This window comes from Alligator mississippiensis, chromosome 2 (assembly GCF_030867095.1).
Source record: "Alligator mississippiensis isolate rAllMis1 chromosome 2, rAllMis1, whole genome shotgun sequence".
Taxonomy (NCBI): Eukaryota; Metazoa; Chordata; order Crocodylia; family Alligatoridae; genus Alligator; species Alligator mississippiensis.
The window spans coordinates 287,955,475-287,977,901 of NC_081825.1; positions in this window are offsets into that span (position 1 = coordinate 287,955,475).

Genomic DNA, 22,427 nt, shown 5'->3' on the forward strand with positions numbered 1-22,427 from the left:
TATTAAACAAGCCACAGATTACTCTTTGCCTATGAGAACCCATCTGCTGTGAAAAACAGAGGCATTTTTAAATTAAAGAATTATTAAAGGCTTATAAAACTTTGCATTACATTGGTATTGTGGTATAAGCTCCTTCCCTTGGTATAAATCAGCAGAGCTCCATTGACTTCAGTTCAGCTATTCTGATTTACACCAGGTGAAGAACTGGTTCCTTACATCTAAATGTATCTTACGCTATAGAGTAATAGATCTATTTTTTTCTGACTTGCTCTCCCCCATTGTTTTGCCCCTGTAAATTATATATATTAGGTTCACAAGCAGTGCAGTAAAAGTAAACAGCATGAGATGGAGCCGCACAGTTTGAATGAATTATAACACAAACTACAGTAGGTCTGACCTACATTAAACTAGCTCAGTAGAACACGCTTTGCATGAAGTGGCCTGTATTTCAAGGTTGTCCCTGAGGTTGATTCTTAATAATAAAAATAGAAGTGATTCCAATGGATCACTGATAGTGTTATCAGTCTCTTTGGAACAAACAGTAGCTAGAGTATTCTCCACAGCTCAGCCATAAAAACAATAGAGCAGGAAGACTTTCCTGTAACAGCATCTCCCACTGGGTGATAGCAGTTGAAAGTACTTATGATGATTATGATTAATTTCATTAGTGCTCGATTCACTTTAATACTTCTCTCTCTCTATCTCTGAGTGCAGATAATTTTTCCCAGCAAGTAAATCCAGGGTGACAGTTTAATAGGCTCAGACATGCTTAGATCTGAAATGAGACTGTAATATTAATATACTATTGACCAGTTATGGATTAAGCAAACTGAGGGCACAGTAAAGTAAATGACTTCAGAGGGACAAGTTAATGTGCTAAGTGGCTCACATGCAGTGATTAAAAATATTCTTCATTTACTTGGAAATTAATAGGTTTCTTTAATTAATCCAATAAAACCAGCCTATGGTATCCTGCAGATTTGGTGCACACTTTATAGGAAGATGCTGAGTTGCCAAATCTTGAGATCCCTGTGTTGTTTAGAGTAAAAAAAGAAAGAGTAATAAATAAAGCCACACTTGCAGCTGTCATGAAATGCCAGTAGGCCTATGTCAGCTGATGTCACCTTCTTTAACATAAGCACTCTTGTTTTTGAATGTGGAGGGAAAACTATATATCTACTTAGGAGGCAACAAGGTGTCTTCTTGTGTCATTAATATTATTCCTACCTGAGTTCCACCTGACAATTTGCCTTTGCTTCATAACAAAAATTAAACTTAATTAACCAGCTGATTACAGAACAAAAGCTGATCTTACCTTCAACAACAGGCCATGGTCTAGGTGGAGATTTTACCCTAAAAAGAGACAGAAATCCACTAGGGATTTTGCAATGGATTTACATGGCAGATGCGCCAATACTAGAGTTGTGGAAAACAGTATAAACCTTAAGATAAACTGGTAACTTTTTCCCCCCATGATTTTATTAGAGGAAAACTAGTTTCATTTTAATATGTCATTAATGTGGTTCTTATTTGTTTGAAGAGGTGCCTAGAAGATCCACTTTGCGGCACGTTACGCACACACATAACAACAAGACAGTCCTGGCTTGAGAGAACTTAAGTAATACATTAGTCCTTGAAATCTGTGTGTTGCTATGACAACCTTAATAGAGCCATCCCAAACTGCTCTGTGGAGATATGGCCTTTTTTGGATGCAAAGTGTTCATGAAATCCTTATGGATGCTCTGAGATCTGTGGGAATTCCCAATGGGTTCTGGAGTCACCCTGGGAGGGTCAATGTTCATGGCCTTTGGCTGATCTCAGTAGGGCATGACCCACCTACCTTGCCCAGTGGGAGCTTCATGGGTGAAAACTCACAGTGTTTCCTGAGCAACTTTAGTCCCCCTGGTGTTACTGTACAGTAGGGTCCATGCAGCTGACAAACTGAATCAGATCCTGCTCTGGTATTTTTCTGAACTGGATTTGCAAACAGACTCCTGAGTTGTCCCTTGAAACCCTTGCCATGTACCCAAGTCTAGTGATATTGTTGAGAACTCTCTCTCAATCGGATGTCATACTAAAATCCTGCCTTTTCACTGAGAAGGAATGTCTTTGGTTCCTTGATTTAACCCCCTCTAGACACAGAAGGGTGATGGAAGAGGGGTCAAGAGTGTGACTTCCTTAGTCCATCTTCTCTTTCTATCCTTTCCCCCTCTGCCCTATTATTAGCCTGGATTTTTTCCCTTTGTTAACAATAGTTTAACATTTCCATGATCAAATGAGAGAATCCTTTCCAAATTCTGTTACTTGATTATTCACCTAAGCTATAAAATGAATATCTTCTCGTTACTTGTAGGAATTAGCAGCTTTCAAATATTTCAGAATGAGCAAATTTCTGTGCTTCCTGACAGCATGCTCTGTGTACCTGGTGAGCTAGAAGTGAGGATAAGTGCCTGCAACTGCATAAAGAATGCATTAATAGTAGGAAAGAGAGAAAAAAAAAAGATGATCTAGTCATGCCTCAGTATTAAAAGCTCTGCAGAAACAGTCATTTACATTCAGCTCATTTGCCCTGGGAACATTTGCTTTGGAAAGTTTTTAAAAGTTTTTTTTTTGTTTGCTGTTGGAATCAAGAAAAAAAAATTTTTTTTGGACATTTTCCATTTACCTGTGTGTGTGCATTTGTGTGTGCATTGAGCCTGCAGACACAGGGCCATATCCTCTGTGGGTGACAAAAGACAGTTGAAGTCAATGAAGGTAAATTGATTTAAATCTGCTGAGGATCTAATCCTGAGAGCTGCAGTGTTGTGTATATCAACAACTGAGAAGCCGGAGTATGGCTGTACAGGAGGGAAAGCAAAGAGGTGGATAAGCAGTCCTCTTTTCTTTCATGTGTGTACAGCTGCAAGAAACGGGGGCTGCAAACTTAAATGATAGGTATATTTTTGTTCTTTTGTAGCAGCAGCATGACGGTTGGATCACGACAATTAACTCCTCTGAATGTCTGCGGTTAGTTTGAACTGAACAGTGTCTACGTCTTAGTGTTTCGGCTGAGGGTGGCAAATAAAATTTATAAGTGTTGCTCTAGGCATTTTTGTCACCAAGCCTGAAATGGAACTGCCTGCTCAAGAACTTGAAAAGCCGTTTGCTTAAACAAGACCACAGAAAGAACAGGAGTTGCTGCAGGCAAGCTTTGCAAATGTGCTTTCCCTTTTAGAAAAGCCAGAGGAGAGAATCTAGTTTCCTAAGCATCTAAAAAAAAAAGCCGAGAGGGGCATTACACCACTGTGTTTACAAGCACATCTAGGAATTGAAGGAGGGGATTTCATTAAAGTTAGTTTCATTGCAGTGATTTCTTGAGTCTTTTATTCCAAATGATCATATCGTATGCAGCAGGACTGCAAAGCATTACTTGATTACAGAAGGCACATGGAAGTCCATAAATCATGGATATGCAAAGGACACATGAAGGAGGCAGCTTTTTTTCTTACATTTTGCTCAGAGGGAGTAAATTTGGTACCCTTTTTGCCTGCAAATATGTGCTTGAATGAGAAAGGTGGAAAGAAATATTAATTTAAGATTCTGCCAAGTAGCATTTTTTTGCTCTCAGACATCTTGTAAACTGGCTAAGCTACTCGGAGGCCTTATGGTCTAGTGACTAGGGCATTAGGCAGGGAATTGGGAGGGGACCTGGATTCTATTTGCATCTCTTCTATAGAACTACAAGATAACCTTGACCCAGACTCTTTGTCTCCCACCAGTTGTCTGTTTAAATGGTATGCCGTTCAGAACAGGGATTATCCGTCAATGCTCAATGCAAGGCATGCTATGTGTGCCTTGGTACAGTGCACAGCAGAATGGAGCTCTGATTTTGGCTGAGCCCTCTAGATGCTCCTGTAATAAAAGCAAGGCTACAAGTTTGTTAATGGAACTTATGAAAACTAAGTCCTTTAAGAAACTCTATGACTTGCATGATGGATCAGGCCTCTCAGTTGGATGGAAGAAGGCACTAGATGATGGAAAATGAAGCTTACCTAGGGATATGAGCCTATAGGAAAGGATGGGGCATTAATTTGAACTACAGCTCCCATGGTTAAGGCACAGTAGGTGGATACACTCAGTGGCTATTGCTTAGCTGTTATCAGCATGCAGTAAGCATGCTTGCTAACCTTTCCATGGATATTGCTGTTTTTTTCCACCTCTACTATGAAATCTAATAAAAATGACTGTGTCAGAATCATAGCCTTAAATGTTAATCAGATCCTCATCCAGTGTAAGCCATTAACTTCAAGATAGCTTGCACCAATTCAGTATCTGGCTCTAATTTCTCATAAAAATAATTTTGGTCTGCCTAATAAAAGGAAGGGTAAAAGTCATTTCTACTCTTACACCACTGGCCAAAGGAAGTGAATGGATTCCACATCAGCCCTGGGGAATCCAAGCTCTACTAATGTTTGGGCATTGATTAAGCTCACATGGATAGTTTCTGAGGGGAGTTGGTAAACTTTGCTTTGCTTCAGTTATCAGTTTAAGGCTATGAAAGGTCAAAATAAACCATCCATAAATGTGGCAGCGATTAAAACCTCACACAGGTTATTACACAGTATGTAATTGTTCATCCTGTGTCACATAATAAAATCTTAGGGAAATAACTGCCCGGAGTGTGATTATATTTCAAGGCAAGGGCATACACAAGAACACTCTTCTGATTGAAGTACATGAGACTTACCTCTGGCTATTTTGACAATTATGCTTATTTAGAGTATTTAGATTCTGATTTATTAGAGGTCAGTCACTATTAAATTTGTGTTATTGCCCTCATAAAGAAGTAGTAAGCATAGGGTCAGATCCTTTTAGACATCTGAGTGGAATTAGATACTTGAGCATGAGTCTAATTAGACACTTGTGTATGAGTCTGCTCCACCCTGTATGAGTCCCTGAAAATCCTTCATTGCATCTGCTTTGGTAGCATGGCATCACCTTAGCCATGAGACTAAGCCACAACCCCTCTTCCCCCCAGACAGTAAGGGGTAGGAAGAGAAGAAAGACCCATCCACCTTTTGTATTAAAATTTTCAGAGGCTTGAATAGGGTGGAATAGGATGGCCTAATAAGTGCAATCAGGGATACATACAGGTTGTAGCCATGTTGGTCTACAGGCAAAACCAGTTACAATTCTTGGTAGGGGCAGGTCCAATGCTCCCCAAAAATCCACATCCCCTGACAGGGGTGATATCTTTTATTAGTCCAAATAGATGGTTGCAAAACAAGTCTTTATATGCAAGCTTTCAGGCTCATACACCCTTGCGAAGGAGAATTTAAAGATTGTACCCTGCTGCCTGGTTCAGATCTGGCTTGCGAGGGGAATGGGGTGAGTTTGACACCCTTGTCAAACAACATGCTGTAGCCCTTGAAGCTTATCATTCAGTACTGTCAGCTCCCAGTAACAGAAACATGTTGGTGCCATGGCGCTAGTATGTGGCTCCTAAGTGTCTGTTGCTGTTAAAGAAAGTGATATCTAAATACATGAAAAATGGTCCTGGAGGGGATATTGCTGGTAAGTGATTGTTGTTTTTATGAGTGTTGCTGCAAGTGAGCATCAGTCCTCCCTTATGTGTTGTCTCTTCATATTTCATGTATACTTTTTAAAACAGGTTGTTTGTCTTTGTAGATAAGATCAAAGGACTTGCTGGGTTCCAAGTTCATCTTCTGACTAAAGGGAATGCTGGTCCCCAAGCTGTTCTTTGTGATGGAGATTGTCATTGTCCTGATTGCTTTCTTCCCTTTGTCTTTAGCAGCACACTTTGCAAACCCAGAAATCTAAACACTGCAAAAAGAAAACTGCCTCTTTTTTTCCCCAGATTATTTCTGTAGGCTGCCACTCTGCCAAAGCTGGTTACTGGCATGGCAGCTGATGAATAAAAGAACAGGTTGCTGTTCACTGTGCACCTTAAGTACTGCTGTACCTGTTAATATATCCCTTGCTACCAGGACTTCTCTTCTAATAAGGTCTCTGAAACAACCAGCTGTTAATGTGACTGTTACAATGTCCACTTCCAAAAGGCCTTTTAAAAGATCATTCCCTCTGCTTTTCTTCAGTCAGCACTTCCACTGCCAAAAATCCATGTGGCAGAACCCAGATTTATGCTATTAGGGAAAAGACATCACAATAAAATATCCCAGCTTTTCTGAAATATCACTTTGCTGGTAGGAAGCCATTCTTGCTCTGGGGTAGGGAACAGAAATGTCAGACCCACTCAAATACCACTGATATCGTACATGGAAGAAAAAAGCAGCAGGTGATTTGCAAGGAAGGGAAGTGAATGGGGTAGCTTAATTGGTCAAAGGACTATCTATTCCATAATAAGCTTAATGTCATTCATGCCTCCTCATGGGATTTTTTTCACTTGGAAACCCCTCATCCTTTAATGAGTATTGGGCTCTCTTCCTTACCTCCAGCTGTGTTGTGTAGAAAGAGCAAGGGAAAGAGTGGGAAGGTCTAATGGCATTCTTTATACCTATCTGTAGGTCAGTAGAAGTAAAGCATGCACAATGGCTCTGTCAAAAACCCATTTATGGCGGACTCTGAATTCTCTGTAGTCACTGAGTGTCTCTCCACTGGTCTTAGGGTCAAGGCCATAGTAAGGTAAAGTTTTAGTTTTGTCTGACCTGCTAAACTGGGCATGTCCAGAGGATCCTTGGTCAAGTATGGTCAAGTGACAGTTCATTGGGATGGGTGGGTCTAGGATCTTCTGGGAGTGTATCTAAATGGGCCTATCATTCAAACTACACTCCTACCCCATCCTCATTAAAAAACTAGGTGACTGTGGCATCGATGCCTACACAGTCAGGTGGATTGCTAATTGGCTGAAGGGTCGTACTCAGAGGGTGGTGGTGGACAGGTCATATTCAACCTGGGGGGGAAGTAGGCAGCAGAGTCCCCCAGGGCTCAGTCCTTGGGCCCGCGCTGTTCAATTTCTTTATCAGCAATTTGGACGACGGGGTGAAAAGCAAACTGTTCAAATTTGCTGATGATACCAAAATTTGGGGTGAGGTGGGCACGCTAGTAGGGAGGGAAAGACTGCAGAAAGTCCTGGATAGGTTGCAAGGGTGGGCTAACAAAAACAGGATGCGCTTCAATACGGACAAGTGCAGGGTGCTGCACTTGGGCAGTAGTAACCGGCAACACACTTATAAGATGGGAAACTCCCTTCTTGAGAGCACGGAGGCAGAAAGGGATCTTGGGAGTCATCATTGACTCCAAGATGAACATGGGCCGACAATGCGAGGTCACAGTCAACAAGGCTAACCGGACCTTATCGTGCATCCACAGGTGCATCTCAGGTAGGGCCAAGGAGGTGATCCTCCTCCTCTACGTGACACTGGTCAGGCCACAGCTGGAGTACTGTGTCCAGTTCTGGGCACCCCACTTCAAGAGGGATGTGGACAACATTGAGAGGGTCCAGAGAAGGGCCACCCGCATGATCTGGGGACAGCAGGGCAGACCCTACAATGAGAGGCTACCGGACCTAAACCTGTTCAGCCTTCATAAGAGAAGGCTGAGGGGGGACCTTGTGACCGTCTATAAACTCACTAGGGGGGACCAGAAGGGTTTGGGGGAGGCCTTGTTTCCCCTAGTGCCCCCGAGGATCACAAGGAATAACTACCACAAGTTGTTGGAGAGTAGGTTTAGATTAGACATCCATAGGAACTACTTCACAGTTAGGGCGGCTAGGATCTGGAACCAACTTCCAAGGGTAGTGGTGCTGGCTCCTACCCTGGGGGTCTTTAAGAAGCGGCTCGATGCCTACCTGGCTGGGGTCACTTGAACCCAGTTTCCCTCCTGCCCAGGCAGGGGGTAGGACTTGAAGATCTACAAGGTCCCTTCCGACCCTACTTCTATGATTCTGATTCTATGATAAATAATTCATTGAGTTATCTCCTAATTAATGAATGGAACAATTGTAAATTGTATTTATATTACTGGACCATTTAGCAGCCTCTGCAGTGATTTGGCCCAAACATGCCAGGTGCTTGGTACAGTATAGTCCCAACTCTGAGGAGCTTAAGTATGCTGTGTTTAATTATGTTAAGCTTAATTAAGGAACCACACTATAGTTCCAAAAGTGTGACTTCACCTCTTACTCCCTTGGCATGGGCATAGAGTATGGCCCCAGTTGCAAATCAGTATGTTAAGGTATCTCACTGGTTAGAATCATACAATCACATAAAATTGGTGTTGGAAGGGACCTCAGGAAGTCTTCTAGTCCAACCCCCTGCTCTAAGCAGGACTGTCCCCAACTAAACCATCTCAGCCAAGGCTTTGTCTACCTGGGTCTTAAAAATCTCTAAGGATGGAGATTCCACAATGTCTCCTGGTAGCCTGTTCCAGTGCTACCAAGAGACTACCCTCCTCATGAGAAGGTTTTTCCTAATATGTAAACTAAATATCTCTTGATGCAACTTGAGACCATTGCCCCTTGTTCTGTCATCTGCCACCACTGAGAACAGTTTAGCTCCATCATCTTTGTAACCACCCTTCAGGTAGTTGAAGGCTGTTATTAAATTCCCTTTCAGTCTTGTCTTCTTCAGACTAAATAAACCGAGGTCCTTCAGTCTCTCCTCGTAAGTCATGTGCCCCAGCACATGACCCTAAACATTTTATTGCCCTCCACTGGACTATCTCTAATTTGTTCAAATCCTTTCTGTAGTGGTGGGCCTAGAACTGGACAGAATACTCCAGATGTGGCCTCACTAGTGCCGAATAGAGGGGAAGAATCACTTCCCTCTATCTGCTGGCAATGCCTGTAATGGTGCATGGGATTGTTCCATCCTAAGTTCAGGACTTTGCACTTGTCCTTATTGAACCTCATGAGATTTCTTTTGGTCCATCCAATCCTCCCATTTGCCAAGGTCTCTCTGAATCCTAGTCCTACCCTACAGCATATCTACTGTTCTACCCAGTTTGGTGTCAATGGGGGTGCACCTTGCTGAGGGTGCACCCCAGCCTATCTTCCAGATTTTTTATGAAGATATTGAACAAAACAGGCCCCAGGACTGACCCTTGGGACACTCCACCTCATGCAAGCTGCCAACTAGACATCAAGACATTGATTACCAATGATTCATTCAGACAATGAACCCAATGATTCAGACAGTTTTTTATCCACCTTACAATCTGTTCATCCAAGCCGTACTTCCTTAGCTTGCTGGTGAGAATGTTGTGTGAGACTGTATCAAAAGCCTTTTTAAAGTCAAGTTATATCATGTCCAGTGCTCTCCCCACATCCACAGAACCAGTCATCTTGTCATTGAAGGCAATCAGGTTGGTCAGGTATGACTTGCCCTTGTTGAATCCATGCTGACTATTCCTAATCACCTTCTTCTCCTCCAGGTGCTTAGACATATTTTCCTTGGGGACCTGATCCATGATCTTTCTTTTTTCAGGAAGAATGAGAAAGCCTGTCCTGTTGTTTATTCCTGCTTGTGCTTCCTCCAGGTCACCCACTTCCCCCCTTACCTCAGGTCTTTGCTCTCTATGCCCCACTGAACCTAGTTTAAAGCCCTCCTCACTAGGTTAGTGAGCCTTCCTGTGAAGAGGCTCTCTTTATCAGGTGGATCCTGTCTCTTCCTAGCAATTTTTCTCCTTGGGACAAAAAGGTTCTTGAGGTATAAGTTCTTGGACTCATGCCGAACACACTTGTAAGTGGGTACCTGGTTATTCAGGATTGGGGGTGGAGTGTTGGCCTCAGAAGCTCCTGAGGGCAGGTAGCCCTTAGTTGCCCACCAGGGCAGCTTTTTATATTGCTCTCCATCCCCTGCACCTGTGCCAACCCCAGCCTCTACCACCCCCTGGCTGGAGATCTGGGAGGAGCTGAGCAGGGTCAATTTGCCCAAGTGGTACAATTTGGCTCATAGCAAAGTGCATGTTTAGGCATGTGTGTTGAGGCACAAGTCTACAGCACAAATTTGTACCACTGCTATTTGAGCTGCTGCAAACTCATGTGCCTGCATGTGTGGATGTGCCCTTTGACTACATCCAGATGAGTGTGGACATTTGGTTCTCCAGGGACAACCAGCAGTGGTGCACCTTGTGCCACAGCTACTTGTCCCTGGGGAGCACCCATGCTACATGCACTTTGGCACATGGCAAGTTACTATGGAGGCAGTAAGGAAGGCTGGGGCCAGCACTGTCCTGGCCCCAGAAGCCTTATCTAGGGTCATGGGGGCGTCCCTGGGCTGCAGCAGCAGTGATCCTGCTGGACGAAGCTGGGCTGGCAGTTGCAACATGGTTCTGGGTGGTCCGGCTCTGCTTTTCAATGGTGCACGCTGCCCTTACATGCGCTGCTTTGAGTTTTTTTCCCCACAGGTTTTTTTGTCAAAAAAAACCCATGGAAAAAAACCCAACAGAGTGGCACATGCATGGGCAGCGTGCCCTTGCAGTGCAGAGAACACCTGACTGTGCAGTATGTCGCCAGTTCATCTTCCTCCTCCTCAGTCAGAAAAGACCTGGATGTGAACAGAGTTGAATGGCATCTGTCCAAGAAGACAGTACATGGGAACTGTGGCAATTGTGACTAAACGGCAGTTCAAGTGAGTGAAGGAAGGAAGGTTAGGAATAGTGGGGCAGCTTTGTAATATAATTGGGGTTTAAATGAAGGAAAAACCTTGGGTTGAAATAAAACCTACCAGCAGAGAAAGTGATACAGAAACAGAGCCCAGAAAATCGAATTAAAGCCTGAGGCTCAGAAGAGATATGGAAAGAGTGAGGGTGCCTGGGGATGGGGTGTATTAAAGAAAGAATATCACAAAAGGAGATCAGCAAATCATCAGGAAGGAACCCTGGCACATGAGATCAATGGCAAGTGTAGGAGTTAATCCTCCTCCCAAAAACAATACAGAAAAGAGATGAGAGCGGCTAATATTTTGGCAGTGCCCGCTTTCTTCTGAAGAGGCAGATGCTGCCAGCCTGTTCGCTTATTATCCTCTTTTCTTCTCCTTTTGTTTTTATGAGGATTGAAATAAATTTGGGGCTTAGCACTGACAGTGTGCCAGGGCTTGCTCTTAGCCATTTAGTGATGCTGGATTTTATGACTGTATTTGTTTAGGACTCCATATTGTTCAGTCGGAAAAAATACCATTCTCTTCTGGACCTGGGCAAAAGGACCAAATAGGTAGCAAAGCCCAATGTGCAGAGCAATTAAGGGGTTGCGGGGCTAGCGCACAATGGAGTGCTGGAATGCTAGCAAGCCACAAATACAGCGGAGCTATAACATGCCTCAGCACTTAGCACACAGAGACGTTCTGGTGGCGGGGAGAAGGGATGCCACTGAACAAAAAGGAACCAAATTTAGCATTTGTTAGCCATGTGAAAGGGAAAGTGTCCAAAGCTGCTAACTACAGAGAGGAAAAGAGAAGTTTTCTTAGCTAAGAGAGAAAGGGGAAAAAGTTGGAAGTGGAGTCCCTCACTGCATACAAAGTCAATGGAGCAACCCCTTGGCCTCTTAAATATTCAGATAACATTGGGTTGCCCATCCTCAGTAACTTCACTTCTGGGCGTAAAGTCACTCAGAAAAAAGCAGGGTATTTGGAACAATGAAGAGGGATGGGATTTGGGGCTCTGAGTCCGCCATTGACTCATCAGATGGCTTTGGCCAAGCCATGTTCTGACCCAGTTTCCCACTTCGCAATGTTTTGAAGATGATCAAGTGACTATGTTGAGCTACGAGCCTAGAAAGCACTGAAAACTTGCCAGTCATATTATTGTACTGGTACTGGTACCCAAACTAGCTCAGGGATGTCTGCATTCCACTGCAGTCACAGCAGTGTGGACATAGTCTTTGGACTGAATCTTATTCCCTTCACATGCTGGATTGGGATGAGTGTAGCTGCAAAGTGATGATTTTTGCCCCTTTCTCACATTTTAGATTTTGTTAGCAATTGCTTAGCTGTGCTTACCTGGAGGCTGAGCAGGCTCACTGGCAGAAGAGAGTTGTCTTTGCAGGTGCATAAAGCTCATTAAGTTTCACATTTTAGTCACAGAAAGCATGACCAGAAACAAGGAAGGTCTGCCCACCTTTTAGCCCAAGAGTTAGAGCATTTGCTCAGGAAGCAGGATACTCACATTTTAACCCCTGCTAGGGGATTTGAACGTGTGATTCTTGCTTCTCAGCAAAACACTCAAAACACCCGGCCACATATTGGGAACTGCCTGAAGGGCTCACCAGCTCTCCCCTTGCAGCTGGTCCACTGGACAGCTCAGAGAGTAGATTATATTAGGCTAGAAAAAGAGCAAGCTAGAGGGACAGTAGCTCAGAAAGAGAAAGGGAAGGAAGAAGGCCCTGTGTGCTGGCCCCAGCACCTTCCTCCCACAGGGCAAAAACTACCTTGCTATTTTTATCCAGTGAATAAAAAAGCTTTTATGGGGTAAAGCCAGAACCCAGGGCACCCTCTTTCCTGGAGCAGCATCCCTCCCACTAGGCTTCCTTTTCTCCTCCTGGCTTCACGTATCTTCCTTTCCTGGTTTTCCAGTGGGCCAGCTTCAAGAGGAAAGGCAAAGTCTAGCCTGTGGCCCAATGGTTCATCCATCTTCCTAGAAAATGTGGGGTGCAGGCTCAAAATCTCTCTTGCCAGCCTTTTACTAGACTACATGAGATGTAGACTAATTAGCTCTCCGGTAAGACATTTCCATCTACATGTCCAGAGCTATTCGGCCAGAATAAACTAATTAACTCAGGCATAGGTTAATACTGCCAGATACAAGTACTATCCTATGGCAGATTTATTTACTCTGCTGGAACGCAATGCTGCCTGCCAGCTAGCCCTGCACTGTATCACCCTCGTGCCCTAGCCAGTAGGCCTGTGCGAAGCATCTAGTATTTGCTCTGGATTCAGATTTGGCTGATTCGGGGGATAGTGATTCAATTCAGTGATTCGAATTGCTGTCCCAAATCAATTTGAATCTCCAAATGACACAGGCCCCAAACCCCGCCTGCCCCAGCTCCTGGCTGCCCCACACTGCCCCATGTCATGTGGGGAGCTCCGCCCTGAGCCCCCCACCTGCTCTCCCAGCCCCCACCATGGCTGCCCTGCCCACCCCAGCTCCTGGCCCTTAAAAAACCCCCAAAAGCTGCAACTCACCGGCTTCTGCTGGGCAGCACGCGATTCCCACTGCCCCCCACTGCCCCATGCTGTGTGGGGGGCTCTGTCATGAACCCCCAAAAGCTCCAAGGCCACTGCAGCAGCCAATGAGTGTGGAGGAGTTTTGTCTGGTTTTTTTTAAAGGGCCAGGAGCTGGGGCAGGTGGGACAGCCATGTGGGGGGGGGGGGAGCGGGCAGGGGGCTCATGGCAGAGCCCTCCACACAGCATGGGGAAATGGAGGGCAGCGGGGATTGCCCCTGCTGCCTGGCAGCAGCTGGTGGATAGGGGCTTTTTTTTTAAACAACCGGGAGCTGGGGCTGGGGGGGGGGGCACCCATGGGGGCAGGGGGCTGGGACAGTGGGTGGGGGTTGGGGGGTGCTCGGGGGGGCTGGGGGAGCAGGCAGGGGATGGGGCCTGGTGGGAGGCCCCCATTGTCTCCTCCCCTGTCCTCCAGCCCCTCTCCCGCCCCCTACTTACTGGCACGGAGTTCAGGTCCAGCTCCCTGCTGCAGCGGGCAGGGACTGCTCGAATCGCCGAAGCTCTCTGAATCTTTTCTGAATTGATCTGGAGAGTTTCGAATCAATTCGGGCCTTTTAATTTGTCCCCTGATTTGATTCAGATTCAGCGATTTGGCCACCGAATCAGGCCGAATCTCCTCCAAAACAAATCAGCACCTGAAGCTTTGCACAGCCCTACCAGCCAGCCTCTCCGCAGCAAGTTGAGCCGGGGCAGAGTAGCCCCAGTCTGGCAGGCTGACCTCCTGGGTCCCCTCCTAGCTGGGGCTGTTCCTCCCCAGCACCATGTGCTGCTGTCCTGGATGCACATGTAAACTCTGTGCCCAGGAGCAATAAACTCTGATACAAAGTGCACCGGAGTTTATTGTGTCGCATTAATTTTCATGCGCAGATGTGCCCAGTATGTTTTTCATATATCCATATCCTGTCACTGCTGTTGAAAGTTTAAGTTTGGGATTTCTCAGATCTGTGATATGAACTTGTTCAACCTTAGCATTGCATAGCATGTAGCACGTTATAATTACATGTTATGAAACAGCTTGCTATGAAACAGCTTGCTTTTCTCTTATGAGTACCTTCCGATGAAGCTGACTGGCTACTTAACTAATGAAGTGGGCAGGATATGGCGTAGTATGTGTTGTATAACAACAGCAAGTGAAGCCTTGTGGACCTGTTACTGCAGCCTTCACTCAGTCAGACATGTCATGAATTTCTTGGGGTTTGCCTAAGATAATACTGTGGTCAGATAAAAAACCCATATAATTTTTTGTTTACGCTATTATCATGTAAAGAACTGCTTGTATTTACACGTGCAAAAGTGCACATGTATGCATGCACACACACATGGCTGTATATGCTATGTATGAAGCCCTGTGAGCAAGAGTTGTCATAGTGGATTTTTTGAGTAGAGTCTGATATTTGTACCACACAGTGGACTAAATAGGCACCATAAATGTGAATTTCTATAGTGCCTCAAGGGCCCCAAATTTTTGCATTATAGGAACTGTTTCAATGAGAAGCCCATGCAGTGAAGCTGAACAGCTGTATCCTGCCCACACATTGGGAACTCAGGAGAGGCCGGGTGCCCCAGGGAATCCACAGCAGAAGCTGCATCCCTGAAGTTTTTGAACAAAGAAATCATGAGAAGGACTACAAATGGAGCTAGTGATGCTCAGCTCTTCCCAAAAAAAGTAACATAAATATCAACTTCTGTTTTCATTCTTTCATTTAAAAAAAAACCCTCTCTTTCACTTTGAAGCCTAGGGAGTCATGGGCTTCATGGCTATTTACATCCCATGCTGATTTTTTGCAGGGGGTCAAGTCTTTTATGTCTTTCTACTACATCTAAGCACATCTAAAATCTCATGAAAATGGAACAAATTTGTGGTGATTGGAGCATGTTTGGACTGATAGCATTCTCTGTTCAGTGTGTTTGGAGGTTGATTCAAATTTAAGAACCTGAACAGAATAGAATACACTAATAATGGGTTTAATTGTTTAACTGAAGGTTCATTATTAAAGCAGCTGATAGATAAGCTTCCTGCCATTTGCATCTGTGATTTCTCCAAGAAAGAAACCACAACAAAAACGCCAACAACAACAGACAAGATTCCCTGAATTATTTAGAGTTGCCAAAGGTGTTGAGATAGGAGCTAATTAAAAAAAAAGGCTATCTGCAATGCAATGCTATAAAAGAATAATAAAATTCAAATCTCATTTGTTCCACTTCAGGTTTCTTGTATGCATAAAACTCTATAAAAAGCCAGCATCTGTGTTCACGTTGTATGCTGAAGAGATATCACATAGCCACTAATTCAATTGACATTTTTAACTGTTCATTGTACCATATATTTCCATTTACTAGATTTTTTTAGTCCCTTTAAATGCTTCATGTATAGAACAGGATAAAATAAGATAGAGCCGTTTACTTCCATAATGAGATTGGCAGTGCAAACTGACAGAGCATTGAGCTGTCAATTTGAATGCCAGCCATACTTGCAGGATTTAAAATAGTATTTTAAAGCATTCATTCCAGCTAGAGATTGTATTTATGCAGTGCTAGTTATAAGAATTTGTGTTGTAAAGGAAAGTGTGATGGAGTATTAGCTCATTCAAACCAACAATTTGGAGATCACTCATCTGTTATGATTTGAAATGAAGTATTTTGTAGGATCAGTGATGCCCACAACCAATTGTTAAATAATAAAAACATTTCAATATAATGACAAAACCAAGGTCTTAGTTTAATTTTCAGGGGAAGGAGTGTAGTGATGATTTTTACACATCTTACCCTGTGCAAAGTATAGAAGAATCACAGATCTTTGGAGTTTATTCATAGAAGACCAGGCCTGTCTGCTCTGATGACTGTTCCATATGATCAACTCCCTATGAAATCAATGGGAAGTGTGTCTTTAGATCAATGGCAAGACTGGGTTGAAACGTACAAATGATCCTTGAAGAGCTTGAGGTCCCTTCCAACCCCCCAAATCTATGAAATCTATACCCCAGCACTCTTTTCTGACCAGAGCAGGGGGTTGGACTTGATGATCTACTGAGGTCACTTCTGACCCCCCCAAAATCTATGAAAATCTATGAAATCTTTGAAACTACTCATGTGGGACTCTTAAATCCAGACCCCTGCATTCACAGGCAGTCACTTAATGAAGGAATCCTCAAAATTGGCACTTTGAGCTAAAATCATAGAATCATAGGGTTGGAAGGACCTCAGAGGTTATCTAGTTCAAGCCCTTGGACAAATACACAAGTGCAGGGTGCCCTGTTCTTATGCTATCCCACACAGTTGTAGTGGTGCAGCTCCATGCCCGGGGCAGCTACGCAATGCCCAGCTCCTGGCATGCCAATTTTGGCAGTGCTATCACTCTTTGATGTGTCAAAGGCTGCTTTTGCACCCTCCCACAAGGGTGGTGCCTGCCTGGAGCTACTGCCCAGATCCCTCCCCTTTCCCCCAGTTACATTACTGCTATCCCAGACAAATGCTTGTCCAGCCTCTTCTGGATAATCTCTTCATAATCTTTTCTGGCCTCAAACTCTAAGAAATCTTATAGAAGTCACAATACACTCTTCTGTTAAAATGCTTATTTTTCAAAGATTTTGGTGCTTAAACTTGATTTAAAAAAATATCTCCTACTTATATTTCTCTTCTGTTTCTTAATCCCTTTGAATAGAGGACAAGGTCTAATCCACAGAGAAAACCATTCATGTAATTTTTCATTCCTCCTGAAGATTTACCAGCTTGGGTCACTATGGTGTCCTATAGTCTTATGACGACTTGTCTTTGCTAGTTATCAGCATTTCCATATGCCCTTTATGCTAGCAAGCCATATTCTTGTTACTTAGCTCCTCGGCATCATTTCAGGTGGGTGAAGGATAGGCAGAGGAGATAAATGACTTGTACATAAATGCATTTGGCTGTTGTTGCTGGCCAAAGCATTTTTTGCACAAATGTTGGTTATTTCTGAGTTTCCTTGGCACAAGGCAACCACCTCTAGAGTTGGCAAAGTCTGTTCATTTCAAATCAGTTGTATTCATCCTGGACAGTATAACTATGAGTGATGTGTGAGCACATTCATTACACTACCCATTACAAACCTTGCCAGAAATGGGTACTTCAGCCTAGACTGCAAATTTGTTCAGGCTCAAAAAAAAATGGTGGTTGATTAACCTCTCTCCCAGTTTTATTTTTGCGTCTGCTTTTACAGGTTATAAGAGAAGCAGAAGAAATAATATTAATCCTACAGGAAAGGCTGATCTCATAGTTTTTTTCAGCCCAACTAGAATCTGGAAATGCCAGCAATCTCATGAGAGATCCTGTTTTTTGTTAAATTTCCAGCTCAGTCTTACAGATCTTAGGTGAGTTGCTGTAAAGTCCAACTGGACACTCAAAAGTTTGGGTGATTTCTGAGCCGTGTGTCCAGTCCTTACATATTTTTCACATCAGTGTTCAATTAAAGCAGGTTGAAAGACAGCCATTCAGTTTTGCAGCAGGTTTTGAGGTATCACGTTGGGTTTGTGTTCCATAGTGGAATGAAAGCCAATCCTTTTGAACGCTTTCTCAAAAACAGAATTGCGTGAAGGAAAGTCAGTCTTTGTGGCCTGGAGATTAAGGCACTGGCCAGGGGACATGGGAAGCCAGAGTCCCTTGTTGGCCTGATTTACAGTAGAATCTTTTTTAATTCCAGACTTCCCCATCATAGGAATTAGAACCTACATCTCCCACATCCCAGGTCACTACCATAGCCATCCAGCTAGCTGGCCAGTCACTACCATTTTGGGGGGTTTATAATCCTCCTGAGTGACATTTTTATGGAAATGTTTCAGCTTTGACAGAACAATATCTTTTGACCAGTTTGTTTATTTACAATCCGCCTAACAAGTACAACGCATGTCACTATTAAGCTGTAATGGCTTATGTTTGCAGTGTATTACACCTATATCTTTGCATCCTAAGAGCTAGGCTTGTGTGTGGAATTCAGCATTGATTTTGGGAAGCATTGCTGCAGTGTAGAGCAGAAGAGAGAGAGATGCATGCACCCCATTTCTCCTTCCCCCTCCTTTCTGGACATGGTCCTTTTGTTCCTCATTGCTTCCTCAAAGTAAAAAGAAAGTTATTCCTAATATAAAAAACAATGAAGTATTCACTGGAGCAAAAACCAAGACGTCTCCGCTCCTCTGGAAACTGTTCTAACTACTAAGCTATAGCCAGGCTTGTTCTCACATTGCAGCCTGTGGGATAGATTTTCACCTTGTAGACTGAGTAAATCAGAGATTCATGTTAATGTACAGGGTGCAAATCTACCCTGGCTTCAGCCTAACCTAACTACCTCTCTGGTCCCATAGTGTGTTTCTGCCCCAATGATAGTGCACTGTTCCATTCACAGTGGGCCCATCTACACATGCAGTTAATGCACAGAAAGCTTACTGCACAGTAAGCTTTCTGTGAGAGCACATGTACACATGCACTCATTGAGAACAAATTTGCTCTCGTCAGGTGCAGTTCAGGGGCAGTTCAGAGCAGGGAGATGCCTACCCGGCTCTCTTGCCTTATGGCAGCAGGGGGAGCTCTAGGTCCTCCCCCTGGTGCCAGCCCTAGGCTGGCAAGGGAGGTCTGGTCTCTGGTGGCTGGGGGGAGGAGAGGAGGGAGCAGCTTTTTCCAAGCCTCCTTCCCCCGGAGGTCTTTCCCAGCCTCCTGACTCACTGGCTGATTGGGGCAGGGGACTGGGAAAGAGTCCCTTCTGTCACATCTCTTTTCCAGCCCTCTGCCCTGCCCCAGTTAAGATCCCTGCCCTGCCCCACATCCCTGTATGAGCAGGGAATCCCTGCCCAGCTGGAGGCTCTCTGCCAGCTGCCTCACCAGTGGGAGAGCTCCTGGCCAGCCCCTGGCTGAGTGGGGAAGGAAAAGATTCCCCAGTCCTGCTGCAACTCAGCTTCCTGCTACTGTGGGATGCTGGGAGCCCTGCAGTGTTGGAAGAGGGTGGGAGCAGAGAGGGACCTGGTTCCCGTGCTGATTGGCTCCTAGCTCCTGTGGGGAGCCAGGAGCTGAGCAATGCCAGGACCAGTCCCCCTGCTGGCGTGGCTAACTGGGAGCAAATTTGCTCACGGTCAGCATCTACATGAGCCCTGCTGTGCAGTTAGTTTAGTACCTGTATTTACAGGTACTAGCTAACTGCACAGTAGACTAATTTACTGCACAATATTTTATGTGCATAGTTACATGGTGACACTTTACTGTGCAGTAGATTAGTCTACTGTGCAGTAAAGTATCTCATGTAGACACACACAGAGAAGAGATTCAGCAGAGGGCTTCAGAGTTCCTGCCCCCAAACCTTTCGGCCTGGCCTAAAAGGTAGGAACTGTGGATTCAAATGCCACCAGGTTGCAGGGGAACATGAACCAGTGTCTCATGTATCCTGGGCAGGTGCTTTAACTACAAAGCTATTGGATAAGAGGTTGAAGCAGAGTTTTTTCTTGCATGTGCCATCAGAAATAAAAAGCTAATAGGAATAATAATAGTCTAATGGGTATAATCTTTTCACTATTTTGGTTGGGAGGGAGTGGAATGAAAGTCTTAGGAACTAACTTCAGGAAAGGATACAGAGCTATAAACCCTCTAGCTGAAAGGAAGTACTTCAGGACACATGGAAGCAGGATTTATGACTGGTGCTCACTCGTACCCTGGGGGTCTTTAAATAGAGGCTAGATAGACACCTTGCCGGGGTTGTTTGACCCCAGTACTCTTTCCTGCCATGGCTGGGGGTCGGACTTTATGATCTGCTCAGGTCCCTTCTGACCCTACCAACTATGACAATCATGTGACTTTAGCAATCCTCATTGGCTATTTCCTATCATGCTCCTTTGAATGTCACTTTCAAATATACCCTGCCCATCCACTCTTTCCTCTTATATTCAAAACCTGGAAATGAGGTGGTGAAGCCACTCTGCAGGTGGTCCCCACTGTTATACTCAAGCACTTAAGATCAGCACTGATGCAACACTGACGTGCCCATAGGCAATTCCATGCTCAGCAACACTGGCTTTTATGAATCTCATTTTGGGGGCTTACCTCTCTTACATAAGGTAATAAATTTGACACTGTGATTTCCATTAAACCGGAAGACACTAAAAAAATATGGTGCGGCAATACTCAATGCTGCAATATCTAAGTTCCCTTTGTGAATCTAGTCCTTGATTTGTAATATCCAAAGGGTTGGGACTGTCTTATCAGTCTGTGCAGTGCCAGGTGCTCTTATGCAGACAGGGAAATTGAGATAGAAGGCAGAGCAGAGTGGCAGGTTATAAACTGGAAAGAAATTAGGAAACCAAGTACAACTAAATAAAGTTCAACAAGAATTATGGGTGAAGTTAAATGTTCCACTTTTGTAGCCCAGGTGTACACGGGCTTTTAATTGAGAGAATTATTGACAGGGCAGTGTGCTATGGAGGGACACAACAGCCCAGTGGCCACCTCTGTCCCCTATAGAGTCAGGTCCAGTCAATTAATTACCTAACTATATACAGATTTATTATTACAACAAAACCATTAAAGTGTAAGGATATATACAGTGCTGGCCCCAGCCTCCCCTATGCCACCTGGGCAACTTGCCATGTGCCAAAGCACATGTGGCATGGGCGTTCCCCGGGATCAAGAAGTGGTGGCGTAAGGTCCCCCGGGGGACTGAAAGTCCATGAATATCTGGATGTGCCCCAGGTGTCCTGGTTTCCAGCCATGCCCCTGCTCAGCAGCTGTCTAGTGGCAAGTCAGAGCTATGTAGGCAAGAAACAGTACTGATCCTAAGAACGCAACTGCTCACAGCACCTTCTAACTTTAACACTGCTTAATAGTCTACAGATTGAGTATGGTCTGAGTGTAATGTGTAACTGCACCGTGAGGTACCAATTCAGGAAGGTACTTAGCATGTTCCCACCTTTTAAGTATTTGAGTCATCCATTGGTCTCATTAATTTAGAAGACTGAAAAAACAGCATCAATTACAACCAGTTGCAGCAATGAACAGATTATCTGTTGACATACATTGATTTCATGCTCTGTTGACGCACAGAAAAAAGCAAAAGGTAAAAAAGAAAATGCAGACACCAACATATGATTAAGAAAATGCTGTCAGTAAGTAAAACATTGACTTAAGGATTTGTTACTGGATGTCTTGAAAGTTGTACTGCTGCGTACAGGATAGACATCACCTTATTTCATTGAGATATGTGGAACTAAATATCTACATCCGTGAAGGGCTAACTTATCGGCAGCCTCATTACACTCTGATGGATATAAAGTTTCCATCCAAGTCAGCAGAAATTACTCGAATGTTTCTGAGGATAGAATTTAACTCAAATCCAGAAAACCTGCAGTGATACATAAACCACCCCTGATGTGACCCTTTTTAAAAAAAAATAAAGCAAATGCTACCTGTAGATATAGACTATCCACTGCTTTGGCATTTTGTCAAGAATGAACTAAACAAATGCAAAATTACAACCCACTAAAATGAATGCAAATCTCTCTTGCATCCAGCCATGAAGCTGGCAAGATGTGAGGTCTTAAGGATCAGGCGGGGCATAAATTCCACAGGAGTGGTCTGTAGCTGAAAGAGCTGTACTGCTGGCTTTGGAGAGTTGAATGTCAAAAATGGATAGTGAGAGTCTCATTATTCTTATTTAACTCAAGATTATGATTGGCTCTGTGGCCCACTAGGACCTTTTCCAGTCTGGCTGAGAAAAGCATGGGCCTCTCAGCTAATGGTCACAATAATAGAGGGAAATTTTCAGAGCCTCCATCACAATTTTTTTAAGGGCCCAATCCAAAGATTATTGAAGTTGTCCCCTGGATTTCAGCAGGATTGGATCAGACTCTAACATGGGAAAGGCAGAAGGGGAAACCAACCACACAGAAGCGTGGCGGGGGGGTAAGACGATAAGGCACAGTAGCACTAATGGTGTCTGATTTCTATTTTCAGCACAGCTGTGTACACTAAATACAGCCTGGCTGAGCATTATTGTCAAAAAGCAGTATTATCAAAGCTACATCATTTGCTTGTCAGAGGTGAAATTTGCCAGCAGCAGCATTGTGCTCCAGGCCCATTCTTACAGCCTTTTGCAGTGAGGAGCTTGAATGAGGAAGAGTGTGCATTCAGAGGGAGCAAATTCATTTCATGCCCCTTGGAAGGTGGCTGCTCTCTTTTCCTTCCTAGTTTACCTTATGGATTTTCTTCTCTATACTAAGTGGGGTCAGGCCATGGCCTTGAAC